The sequence below is a fragment of the Furipterus horrens genome, unplaced genomic scaffold, assembly GCF_987537825.1.
Source record: "Furipterus horrens unplaced genomic scaffold, mFurHor1.1.pri manual_scaffold_4, whole genome shotgun sequence".
Classification (NCBI taxonomy): Eukaryota; Metazoa; Chordata; class Mammalia; order Chiroptera; family Furipteridae; genus Furipterus; species Furipterus horrens.
The window spans coordinates 58437454-58451265 of record NW_028327174.1 but is presented as its reverse complement, the minus strand read 5'-3'; the positions used below and the strand labels follow the sequence as shown (position 1 = coordinate 58451265).

The 13812-nt window shown below is 39.4% G+C and overlaps 1 protein-coding gene across 6 annotated transcripts in view; it reads right to left on the bottom strand.

Annotated features, from left to right (window-relative positions):
- The window catches only part of SLC16A7 (solute carrier family 16 member 7), a 160549-nt gene extending 147465 nt beyond the window's left edge, over nt 1-13084 (bottom strand). For 5 of the 6 annotated variants that reach the window (XM_090273538.1, XM_090273537.1, XM_090273540.1 and 2 more), the window contains exon 1: nt 12933-13084. The gene's annotated coding sequence lies outside the window, so the exon portion shown is untranslated. Of the gene's footprint in view, nt 1-1602; nt 1681-12932 lie in introns of all 6 variants that reach the window. The other variant, XM_090273539.1, reaches the window with a different exon arrangement.
- Between the last annotated feature and the right edge of the window lie 728 nt (nt 13085-13812).

Below are 13812 nucleotides of genomic sequence, written 5' to 3'. Positions count from 1 at the left end.
TCTTTTTGATTTTGAGTATGTTTATTAAAGCCAGGGACAGTGAAACAAGGGAGACTTCAGGATAAAAAAAGCAACAGGACAGAGTCTAGCCAGGGCTGCTTTGGCTCTCTAGAAATATTATAGAAAAGAAGTAAGCCAAGGCGGGGCAGCTGTCAGCTCACTGGAGAGTAAGAGAAAAGGCGGCCTTGCTTGTGCACAGGTCTAGGGGTTTAGCACTGGACGAGTGACCACTGCCCATTGCTCCCCTGGTTGCAAGTCTTGTGAGGTCCCTTAGAGTTTAGGAGATGCATGCATGTGGGGGAAGAAAGATGGAGCCATGCTCCTGCAAGGGAGAGTGCAAATTCATTTTTTTAATTAAATTTCTGAAAGTCCATTTCTATCTATATCTTAGCTCCACAAGTTTCTCTTTTTAAGTGTCAATTTCTTAGTCATATTGAATGAAAAGAATCTAATTACTAGTATTATAGTCTTATGTCAATTATTTTTCAATCTGATACTAGTATTCTCTATGATAAATAATAACATCTATCTCATTGAACTATTTTAAGTTTTTAATGAAATAAGCCATAAAATCTCTTGACACAGTGCTGTCACTTAGTTGTGCTCAACATCTAGTATTTATTTTATTGTAAAAGTTATTAGCAAAAAAATATTGGTGTATGTCCAGCATGCATGCATTTTATGAAAGCAGAAACAACATGAGAGACAAAAGTATATATTCTCTGTCCTCTATAGGAAGTAATCATTTTAATCCAATTAGTAAATATTCTAGACCAGTTATTTTCCACATGGACTATACTTTAGTATCACTGATCATAGAGTAAAACAAAAACCTTATTTTTAAGTGGTTCACCAATTGATTCAAATGTCTCAAGTTGAGGAGTCACTGTACTATATAAATACTTACAAAAATACACTCATAGGCAAGTGGCTAAAATATTATATGAATCATACATGGTGATATGATTCTTATACTTAAGCAGACTTTCATATTTATCCTTGTGTTTGCTTTTGCTTCTGAGTTTTGTGGCACTTAGAATGGTCATCTCTTCCTCTCATTTTATATATTACCTATACTTCAGCTCCAAAACATTTTCACTTTGTTCACCAATGCCTTCTTTGATTCCTCTACCATATAGTAAAATCTCCCTCTTCTGAAATAATAGAGCAGAAATCAATAAATATTATTATCCAAAATGCCAGAGTATTTTAGGCCTTGCAGGCTTAGTCACAGCTACTCAACTGTGCCCTGCAGCTGGAAAGCAGCCACAGAATATATTGGTGACTGTATTCCAGGAAAACTTTATTTGTAAAACAGGCTACTGGCTGAATATGGTCTAGGGGCTATATTTTGTCAGCCTCTATTATAGAAGATTGCTGGTTTTTACCATTTAATTCGACGAAATCCCATTCTGTATTGACCTTTAAATAACACATACATAGAGTATATCTCTGAAGTTACAGTGTCCTCAGAAGGTCAGGAAAGATGACATGTATATTTTTTCATGTCTCTATGCAGAGTACTTCATAAAATAATGCTTAACTATTGACTGACTTAAATTAAGATATGGGAGTAAGGTCTAGTTGTCATTAGTATCTTACCTGCATCAAAACATCTACTGAAACAGTGATTCGGCATTCTCTAGTGGACAGCCTCATCTTGCTGAGTCTTTATTCTCTCTGCAATGAACATAATATATCTTGCATGGCAATAACAAGGATTAGAACTACTGTATATAAGAGATCAAGCACAAAGGAAGCATGCAAATGGTATCAATAATTATGTTGGCATACATTTTATGTCTCAGTATGTACACATATCTCTAAATCATAATAGAATGATTGTTGTTTCTTTCTTTGTGGTAGTTTTTAAATGTATTTCTGTGCACTACTGTAACTAAGTGCATAGTAAGGAATGCCCACCTTAAAATTCCCTTGGGATGTAGTCCCAATTAACATTAGTAACTTTGTGGCTAAATAAAAAATTCAGCACATAAATGTTTTTGTGGTATTAATATCAGTGCTTGAATGTGCCCAAAACCAGAGTTTTGTTCCTATTGGGAAGAGACATATTACTATAAAGTCAATGAATTTCTGCTGTTGTTGCTTCATAAATCTCCTGATTGGTTTAGGCTGTGAACAGCAATATTATAACACAAACACTTGTGCACAGAAGAGAATTCCTCAAGAATAAAAAGGCTATGTCAAAAACACACATAGTAAAAATAAGTAAAATAATTGGATTACCATTTATCAGTACTGACATTATTTATTTGCTCTTCAACAACAACCCCATGATACAGGCTTTATTGTTTACATTTTTTTAAATGAAGACATTGGGGCCCCCAAATGTTACATATTTTTATTTTGGTTAAACAATTTATACATTAATAAGTCAAAATACCTATGAGTTTTATCTATCTACAAAGTCTCCGATCCAGCCTGTGATGTGGAGATGGAGGAAAAAGGAAAAGATGGAACTAACAAAAGGGACAGACATTTGATGGCATTGGATATCTGCAAAAAGCTAACTCAAGAACAAAGATTGCTTATCCTTGCTTGAAGAATATGTTTATTACTTGTATGACTCAAGACTAAAAGGAACTTGCCTGTGTTATTCCCAGCCACCTCTCTAACATCTAAAATGATACCTGGACACTAATTTGAAAGAGCATGTGCAAGATATGGAAGCAGCCGAAGTGCCCATCAATAAATGATTAAAAATTTGTACACTGTATATATATAATGGAATATTACTCAGCCATAAAAAAGAATAAAATCTTATCATTTGTGATAGCACGGATGAACCTAGATGGTGTTATGCTAAGTGAAATGTCAGGCAAAGAAATACCAATACCACATAATTTCACTAATATGTAGAATCTAAACAGCAAAATAAATGAATAAAAGTGAAACAGACTCAGATACAGAGAACAGACTGATGGTTGCCAGAAGTAAGGAGAATTAGGGGACTGGGTGAGAAAGGTAAAGAGATTAAGTACAAATTGGTAGTTACAGAATAATCACAAGGATGTGAAATATTACATAGGTGCTACAGTCAGTAATATTGTAATAACTAGGTATGGTGCCAGGTGGGTTATAGTAATATTGGGGGCAATACTTTGTAAAGTATATGATTGTCTAACCACAATGTTATAAACCTAAAACTTATATAAAATAATATTGAATGCAAACTGTAATTTAAAAATAAAATAAAATGGTGTTTGGAGCACAGTGTGTGAATAAATAGTTATTCAAGAATTCTATTCACTGGCTTGAAATATGTCAGGGATTTTATTTAAAATCCCACTTCACTACAGATATACCTCCATGATAATTCACCAGACCCTGCTCTGTGCATGCACCCACACCCACAGCCTGGAGTTTCCACAGGAGTCCCACCTCACCAAGCACACTCTACCTCTACCACCTTGCAACCAGTGCTGTGTGGATCCTATTCTGGAGTTATTTTTCAGTCCCTACTGGTTCTTCAGCCTCTCTAAGTTCACAATCTGTGACAAGAGGTCATTATTTCCTCTAAGCTTCCTAGTCTGGTTCCAGATGTATATTCTAAACAAAAAGCCTTATCATTCTGCTGACTCTATACTTTAACAGATAGAAACTCATTATAGCTGACTAGCCTTTTTTTTTTTTTTTTAAGTTATTAAACCTCCTTCCTCTGGAATCTCTTAAAATCCACTGCATCACTAACTAAACATTTTAAAATAGTAATATTGAAAATGTATATTGTGGTAGATAGGTTCAAATCCAGATCCCTCCACTGATGCATAACCTTGGGCAAGATATTTAAACTTCTGTGCCCTAATCCCCTCATGGGCAAAATGAGGGTCATAAGGTTTAAAGATTAAATTAATTAAAACATGCAAAATAAACACATAAAAGGATGCTTCATATATTAAAGTATTCAATAAAGGCAAGCTAGTTTTACTCAAGTGATATCTCCAAAGCTTTACCTAATAGCCTCTTCTTTGGTCCAGTATTTATAAACTCATTTCTTGTACACATAGATGTACGCATGGCCTATTCGTTGTTTTCCTGGTTATGATATTTATCTACAAAGGTGGATAATTTTACTGAGTGGCTAATTTCTAATTGTAACAAAAATTTAGCATTTTTTCCTTCCTTCCTTTCAGTGGTTTATTAATTGTTTCATTCTTTAAAATGAGGACCACAGAGAGAAAATGTTCGGCCATGAGATAACAATGGGTTCTTCCACAGGTGGATCCTCTACACACCTTGATGGCTAGTTGAGCTATGAATAGCAGTTCAAACATTTTTACTCATAAACAATCATTTTCATCATGAACTATTCTGTGCATTTCTAGGCTTTCTTAAACTTGAATGCCTCTAAAAACATAGCCATCTTAAAAAGAGCTTAAACAGGGCCTATAAAGGACAGGTAGAAAAGTAGAATGTGTTAGGTTAATAGAGGAAACAGACATGTGAGCTGTCACCCTATATGTACAGGCTGTCAATAACCTCAGAAGGGGATTTCATGTGGTCCCAGGAAGCTGAGTAAGGACCCTGCATAGAAGCAATGAGAACTGAGTCACAGTTGTAACTGGCTTAAAAAGAACAGGCTGCCTCAATGTTCACGCTTCAGGTAAACAATAGGTGGTTGTTTATTGAAGATACTGAAGAAACAATACATAAAAGTGGAAATGCGTGTCCTCTAAGTTCCTTGAAATGCCATAATCCACAAATATGAATACATTGATATTTCTGACATCCAGAAATTTGTAGTATATGAAGAAACTGAAGACTTATATAAATGCAATTATAATATTTAAAACAAATAAGACAGATTACAAATGCTCCTGATATTTTAGAAAAGCTTCTTCTTCCTATCCAGGGGCTTTCAGAGGGAATTTGAAGGTGGTGTTTAAACTCAGCTTGAAGATGAGATTAAAGTTAGATATGGAAATAGTAAGAAGGTAGACCATTTTAAGATAAAAGAACAGTATGACCAAAGGTACAATGGCATGAATACGAATGAGGCAGAGGGGAGAGATCGATTTGACTTGAGTACACGGGCAGTAGGCGATGAGCCTGAAAAAGCTTTTTGGAATAACAAGGACTGAAATGTTGGCCCTGAGACCAAGGTAACGGGAGTCACCAAAGTGTTATTTACATGTAGGTAAGGGAGAAGTACTTCAGTTAGAGTATCTGGTGGCACATACAGAATTAACATGTACAGCAAGAGGCTAGCAGTGAGAAGACCCTCTAAGAGACTACAGCATGACTCTAGAAAACATTTCAAAAGTCCCTGGCTGTGTGGCAGCATCAGAAAAGAGGAAGCTCCGGATATGCCAATGTCAAGCCTTAGCAACTGACTGTAAGAGGAGTCTCAAAACCTTCTAGGCTAGAATGATATAAAATAATAAGACCGATAAAATCAAGGGGGGCAGCAGAAAGAAAGAAGACCCATAAAGTTCAGAAGAGCCCACAGGGTGTTGTCGGTGTTCACCACTGTAAAGGGGAGCTAGCTGTCCGGCAAGGCATTTGGAAAGGTCAGCCTAGAGATTATGTGAAGGTCAAGGCTGAAGATAATGACTTAGGAGTTATTCCTACTGAGGTGAAAGTCGAGGCCAAGAAAGGATGAGTTTTGCCAATCGATAGGATATACACAAAAGCAAAATTCAAAACAGAAATTGAGGAACACATCCTTCAGGGAGTAGGAGGTGAAAGGAGAGCCAAACAAGCTGCAGATGAGCAGTCAGAAAAGTAAGAGGAGAGCACAGAGGGCAGAGAAGCGGAAAGAAGAGCCTGAGAAGCAGCAGGTGCTAATATTGCCAAAGGCTGTTGACAGTTTAAAACAAATGAAGATATGGCATCTAAGAGATCCATGATAATCTAATTATTAAATGTTAATAGTTATATATACCCTACTAGAAAGACCTTACTGCTTCGAGTCAAAGTATTTTCATGAGATTATTTTTTTATTATCCTTTGAAGGAAAAGCAAAACAATTTATTATTTGAAGATACTCCAATCTCGACGATAATTTCCTTAAACATTCTCCATTTGATCTTATCGGACAGTAGTTTTCAACCACAGCTAGTACTGTTCTTCCACGGATTAAATGTAAATGGAGGGGCATTTTAGGTAATGACAATACCTGAGGGGAAGCTATCAGCATAAGGGGTAAAGGGGGCCATAGACAACCAAAGTCCTGTAACAAGAGTCATGCATTCCCCCACAATGAAGGGGTGTCTGCCGAAAATAACAACAGTGTCACCCGTGAGAAACACTTTCACATGATGCAGTTTATCACTAAATGGACTCTGGTATATTTGAGAAAAATCAATAAAACTTCAGGTTCTGAAATTTTGAAGAATCAATTTTAAAATAAGGTAAATATCAATAATATAGTTCATCCCTAAGAAGCTTTTAAAGCAAATGCTTATCTTTTATTTTAATGTTTATTCCTACCTAATCTAGTTTGAAAAGAAATAGGTCTTGAAATAAATTACTTAGTAGGGAAGCTTTTCTAAAAAATAAATTATAATTATTCCACATATTAGCTCTAATCAGAAGGTGAGAAGGGGTATAGATAATTAAGAATACATTTCATTTTATTATTAGGTGAGGAAACAGCCAATGTTTGAAATAAAGTGCTCTCTAAAAAATACCAACAATTTATATAGCTCTTTATTAATCTAAACAATTGCATTCTCTTGCATTTACCACTCATATTAAATATTTTCAATAGAAAATTTCTATCTTAATGTCTAATATTACAAAAAAATTCATCACCAATTTAGCTAATTGAAACACATAAATATTTTTGTGGTACTATTCTAACTGCCCAAAACTTTTAATAAAAATATCTTACACCAGCATTTTATAGCTGTCACTCAACTGTCCTGTAAGAGTTTTATGAACTCATTTAGGATTCAATGGATATTAATGAGAACATTTGCAAGATAGTTTGGAATTAGTACTGGAAAATTATTTTTTTAAAAATATGAATTACTTATTAAAACTGATACTTATTAATATGTTTATGAATATGTCTGGAGCACCCAAACACCCATTAGCCCAGTCTAATTGGACTAGTTTTATTATAGTTAAACTTGTTTAACTTGTTTTTTTTTTTTCTGCAGTGTTCTTGATTATTACAGTTTATACTTAAATGCATATAACTTCTTGTTTACTAATGGCCTAATAGCTGACAATGATCCATACTCAGCTATTCTCTCATATTATGATTGTAAGTGGCAAGTAGACTAGGCACTGGAGTTCACCATTTAGGGGACCAATTGAGAAAATCAAGATTTCTCTAATTTTTTCTCCAGAAGTTAAAAAAAGGTCTATTATTTACTAAAACTTTGTGCAGTTGTTTCTTAATACATTTCTTAATAGCTTTGATCCAAATAGCGTCAAGAAAGCCTGTGACAAATCAGGATGATCTCTCAGATTAGAAGAATCTATTTAAAGGTTTATTACGCAATCTATCACTGTTATACCATCTAATGGGAAACTTGCTCTTCAAAAGGCCCCAAAAATCAGTTAACAAGAATAATCTGGTGATCCTCGTGACAATCTAACAGACATAAGGTCAGATATTGAATAGCTAACACTAGCTACCATGCATTGAGTGATTTCTATGTATGTGCTCCACACAGTGCTATTTCACAGGCATTGTCTTATTTGGTCTATACAACCAACACATGAAATTGATTATGGTCCTATTTTTACACATGAAGAAACTTAAACTCAGATTTAGACAGTTTTTGCACTTGAATAAACCAAAATTTAGAGAGATTTAAGCAACTTGTCCTAGCTAGTAGTTGGCAGAGCCATGATAAAAATCCAGATAGACCAGATTTCAGAGCCCTCTGTCCTGTCATGCCCCAGATACCTTTCTCCCACAGGGGCTCCCAGATGAGACATACTTGGTCTCTACTCTCAAGGACCATATCACCTAGGAAGAGAGGTAGAACATCTACCCAAATAATTGTAATTCCAGGTAAAATGTAACAACTGGCTTAAGATAAATCCAGCTTAAGTTAGATGAAATTCAGGTGAACACAGATTACTTCAAAATAAGGGAACTGAGAGAGAACTTTTGTTTGTGAGATGGATTATAGGGGAAGAAGGGGGATTAAGGACATAAAATAACATAACTATTTTTGCTACCATAGTTAGCTAGATATTAATAAAGGAAAGAAAGCAAAGGAATCATACACTGAGCCTGTTTGTTTAACCAGGAAACTATAGCTTCACATTCCCACCCAGGAAACCACCAGTCATTTTCCCCACCCAAGCCCACCACAGATCACTGAGGGAAGGGATAGAACAATGAAGAGAGAGGTAAGGACACGCCCAATAGAAGTCAAAATGGTTCAGGGGGAGGTGTTTGACCATAAAGGCCTGTTAGTCTAGCCTGGGAAAGGGACTATCTGTCAGGGGGGTGGGCCTATCAGAAGCCTGCAAAAGCTTGGAAAGTTGATTGGTTAGATTGAAAATGCTCCTTGTTATAGCCCCAGGGGAACAAAGAAGCACCCCACCTTCTCAGTGACCCACATTCATCCTGTGCTGTCATGTGTTTTCTCTCCTTAACTGTGTGGGCCTGGATACTGCAGCACTGTATGTACTAAGTTTTAACATGGCACAGGATCTCTGGACACTGGCCCTATTTCTGGACCTGATTTTCAATGGCAGGATGGACAGAAATGGGACATTGGGAACCCAGGAGGTTCACTCTTTTGATTTTGCATCAAGCACCCAAATAAATGTTACCACAGACCTCATCTTCCCTTGTGGGTCTTTGAAAATGCTTTCTCTCCTGATACTGAAGGACCACACTTTCACCAGCAACAGTAATATTTCATGCCATTTTACTTGTCAGGTAGAGTAGAAGACACCTTACATTTGTTATCTTCTCTGTCATTCAGAAAAGCAGTACAAGTATTACTCCACATTGCATAAAACTAAGTCAACTAGTGGCTTAACTAGAATTTGAACCCAGAACCCCTGAAAATAACCTGGCCTTTTTGATTTGTTTGTTCCACACTGAGTATATTTCTTTGTGATATTTACTGGGTATATGTGTCTTTTGCTAAGTTGTCATCCCAAAGAAAGAATACTTTCCTAACTCACACAAAGTGACTAGATGACTAGATGCAGGACAAGGCAAAGGAATCTTCAAAAGAACCCCAACTATTCTTTCACCAGGAAGATGCCTGCGGGACTTCCCAACAGATGTAGAGGAGTGGACAGGAAAGTGGGCTCACTCTCATCCTCCTTCCCTCCACCTCTGTTTCCCTCTCTCCTTCCTTCTTTTGTTTTTTTCTGTAATCATTTCAGAACTATTATTTGACAGATACTGCACTGGGAATGGAGAACTGAGAAGTGGTTGTCCTCATCCAGCTTCACCCAAGGCAGAAACTGTACCACATAGTGGTTAAAGCAAGATGGCCAGATGCTTGTCCCAGCTAAGCCACTTAACAAGCTGTGCTATTTGAGCAAGTTACTTAACGTTCTGTGTCTAAATTTCTCTTCTTTGACAAACCAACCTCAAAGGGTGGTTAGGGGATAAAAGGGTTAACGTATACAGAAAGTAGTAACACCATGCCTGGAGCATGGGGAGCATTACAGAGATGCTATTATAATTACTATATTCTTCAGCTTCTTAAAGTGAGTGGATTAGGCTGTCCAAAGTCCAGAGGATATTACAGCTCAGGCTCTTCTCTCAAAAAGTAGAAATCAATTTATTGGCAAAGATAATCTTCAGGGAAGGAGTGTCCTCTCCTCCTAGCTAGAAGAAAATCCTCTCAATCTATTTAAACAAGGTCACACTCTCAATGGGCAAAAGAATGGGGCTGAATGTAGAGGTTTCTAAATCAAGGTACCCTTCTCAATTTTGCCTATTAGCAGATCTTACAAACATTTCTTAGACTGCTAAATCCCTTTCAAGTTATTTGGACTAAATGCCTCTTCCATTGACAAGGAAACTGGTTGAAGGCATATCAGGTGGGTGTAAGAAAAGTTGGATTACGAGATGTGCATTTTTTGACAGCAGAATTCCAACCTCATTCATCTTGGTAAGCACAGTGTAGTGTATGGAATGGTCCTAGGGGTTTTAAAATAGCTAGTCTCTATTTTAGGTGTTTTCCATACACTTTATTTCTCACAATAGCACTTCATGGTAGGTACCACCAACCCAATTTTATGGAAAATAAAACCTGAGGATGAGATTGTTAAGTAATCACAACCTTACAAAATGCAGAACTGAGCCTAAAATCTAAGTCTAACTCTAAAGTTAGTTACTTTTTTCCACATGAATATCTAAAAAAAAAAAAAAGATTGGTGAATAAATACGGATCTAAAAGCAAATGCAGGAACTTTCTTGTACTGTTGGTAGGAATGCATACTGGTGCAACTACTATGTAAAGCAGTATGGAAATACCTCAAAAAATTAAAAATGGATCTGCCTTTTGACCCAGCAATCCCACTTCTAGGCATATACCTGAAGAAACCCAAAACACTAATTCAAAAGAATATAAGCACCTCTATGTTCATTGCAGCCTTACTTACAATCACCAAGATATGGAAACAGCCCGAGTGTCCATCAATAAATGAGTGGATAGAACAGCTATGGGACATTTACACAATGGAATACTACTTGCCCATAAAAAGGAAGAAAATTTTACCGTTTGTGACAGCATGGATGGACCTGGAGAACATTATTCTAAGTGAAATAAATGAGTCAGAGAAAAATACCATATGATTTCACTTATATGTGGAATCTATGAACAAACTGAACTAACAAGTGAAATAGAGACAAGACAGACTCATAGATGGGAGAGCAGGATGACAGCTATTGTGGGGGGGGTAGGAGGTGAAGGGATTGAGGAAAAAAGACTCATGGACATGAACAACAGTGTGGTGATTGCAGGGGGGAGGGGGTATAAGGGGGTTAAATGGTAATGGAAAAATATGCAATGAAATTTTTAAAGTATTTTCTTTTATTTCAGATTCATGATCCAAAAATATGACTCTGGATAAAGGAGATTTGCTTAGGTCACTTTGCTGCCCTTCCCTTCAGGGAGGCTCAAGGCCAAACATATAAGCCAGATAATATAAAAGAGTAAATACACAGCTAGAAGTAAACTCAGCATTTATAGGAAGATGCACTAACTGGACATTGGAAAACGAAGTGTTTAAATTTCAGATTACTTACCACTATTAAAACACTCCCTGAAGAAAAAAAAAAAAACCTAAAATTCCAAACTGTTGATCCGAGTTTCACAAATATCAGTTTTTGACTTTATGAGTTACCATACAAGACATTGAGTTGCTTAAATTAATAATGTTTCCCTTTCACTGAGATCACTCAATTGCTCGATCACTTACATGCTTTAAATGCGATGTCAGAAACAGAAAGTGGAGCTAGGATTGCTTCGCCAAGGTTAAGTAAGCGTCACCTTGCTCAAATTTTTCAGCCACACTCCCCCAAATGCATACTTAAGTACTTGTGGTTTCAATGACGGGCACATTGCAGCCCTCTTGAGCTCAGTTTTGGTTGAGCCATAAAGCACGGGGTGCCAGGAGAGTATATATATGGTGCCCACTCCTCTCTCCTGCCCAGTCTTTAATCATATCACCCAAATCACTGTGCATGATTTTATTCCTCTGATACATCTCTTATTAGATCCAGGAAGAGAGAAGACTAAATATTAGCTTTTCTACTAGATCAGCCCACTCTCACTCAACCCAGCCGACTCAGTACTTTTGCAAAGAGGGAAGCAGACACTTGTAGAGAAACCGCTCTTCATTTCCTGTGTGTGTGTGTGTGTGTGTGTGTGTGTGTGTGTGTGTGTGTGTGTGATTTTAATATCCTTGGCCTAAACCACAAAATGTCCTTGCTACCTTGCTAGCCCTACCGGCAAACTGGCCTTTGGTCACAACCTTCCTTGCCAATCCAGTCTGCGATCGTTTTCGCAGAAGTTAAGGGGAAAAGCAGGTGGAAAAAGCAGGTGGAGAAAGCAGCTGCGGAAGAACATCCTCTGAGAGAAGGCAGTTGGCACCTCTACCGCCTCCAGCCTTCCGCGCTACCTGCCTCGCCTGGCGCCCCCAGTGTGGCACAACAAACTAGGAAACCCAGGGTGAGCCCTGGACGCAAGCCCTCTGGAAGTCACACGCTCCTTCTGCCGGGGTGCATACCTTGCTAACACACACATTTCCATCCGCTTCCTACACCACCATGCTACCTGAGGACCGAAAAAGAAGGAAGAGGACCTCCCTGGTACTTCGTCCCTTCCCAGCCTTTCCGAGCCCCGATAGTCTGCTAAAAGAGAAGACACTCCCAACGCACACTCTGACCACCAGCCCCACCCTCGCCCCCACCTTGTGCGGCTACCAGGCCACCGGATGCTCTCGGGCCCAGGGAGGGATGCTAGTGAGAAGTGCACCTGGGACACGCAAGTCGGGAACTAGCCCCGAGAGACTCGTGAGCCAAGGAGAGGAAGAAGCACCGCATCAGAGGAGTCTCCCTGCAAAAATGCCAGAACGTGAGCACCTCCTGGAAGAAGGCACGCTGGCACGCGCTGCGCTCCTCCACCCGGAACCTATCACTGGCCCCTCCCTGACGCCCGCGACCCCCCCCCCCCCCAGCTCGCTGTTGGTGCGCCCCCCCCGAAGCTCCCGCGCACCGTCCGCGGGCAGGATGACACTAGCTTTCCTTCGGAGGCAGCTTTGACTTTTTTGTTGTTGTTATTTGGTTGGTTGGTTTATATAAGAGCCCACTGGCAAACTGCATTTGACGTGTTTGTCACAGGCTTGCTAGTAATTTTTACACACGCGTGCGGTTCTCGGGGCGGCAGGGTGGGGACACACGTTCGCCTTCCTCTCCGAGGGCGCCTCTCCTTCTCTTCCTCCTCCCGTTCTACCTGCGAGTCCTTTACCTGGTCTCGGGCACCGGGTGGGCGCTGGAGCTCTCCGTTCTCTCCTAGCCGCTGCCGGTTCGCCTCGCTGCCACCGGGTGAATGAAATTATTTATTTATTTATGTCCCCTGACGTGTCCTCGCGGGCCACAGCCAGAGATGGAGGAAGAGAAGGCGGTGGCGGGGAGGGGAAGGGAGGCGCGGCTGCTGAGCGCCCTTGTGGGTGACGGGAGCGCGCCCTGGGAGGGGAAGGGGAGGAGGTGGTGGCGGAGAACCCAGGCTTTGTCGAAACCCAGCCAGCCGGGGGTTGGGGGCAAATCGGCCACCCTGTGACTCAAGGAGGAATTAGCATGCTCCCAATGACTGTCAACGCTGCGGTCACTTTCTCCGTGGCTCGGGTTACTCCACTTCAGGTTTTAGTTTTGACCAAGGGAGAAAGCGAAAAGTCTGGTAGAGAGAAAAGTTGTCCAAGATTGGTCCATACACGCTTTATCCAAAGTACTTTGGCGCTTAACCTAGGAGCCAGGTGTACAGTAGCTCCGTGTAAGATACCCCAGGGAGTTATGCAACCTCTAAAAGCCTGCAAAAGGAGAGGAGACTGGCAGGGTGCAGACGACTGGAAGACTCTCTTGTGAGCTTGGAGGGCAAATGTTGGGTCATTTTTCAATTGAGGTTTTTGGAGTGGGGAGAGAGAGTGAGGATGGCAGTATTGGAGATCAGGCTCACCCACCAAATCTCTCTAAGGGAAAAAATAAAATTTATAGCCTGTGAGGAAGAGTATAGAAAATAGCACAATAACTTGAAAACAGATAATAATAGAAAGTCATCTCTCTCTCTCTCTCTCTCTCTCTCTCTCTCTCTCTCTCTCTCTCTCTCTCTCTCTCTCTCTCTCTCTCTCTCT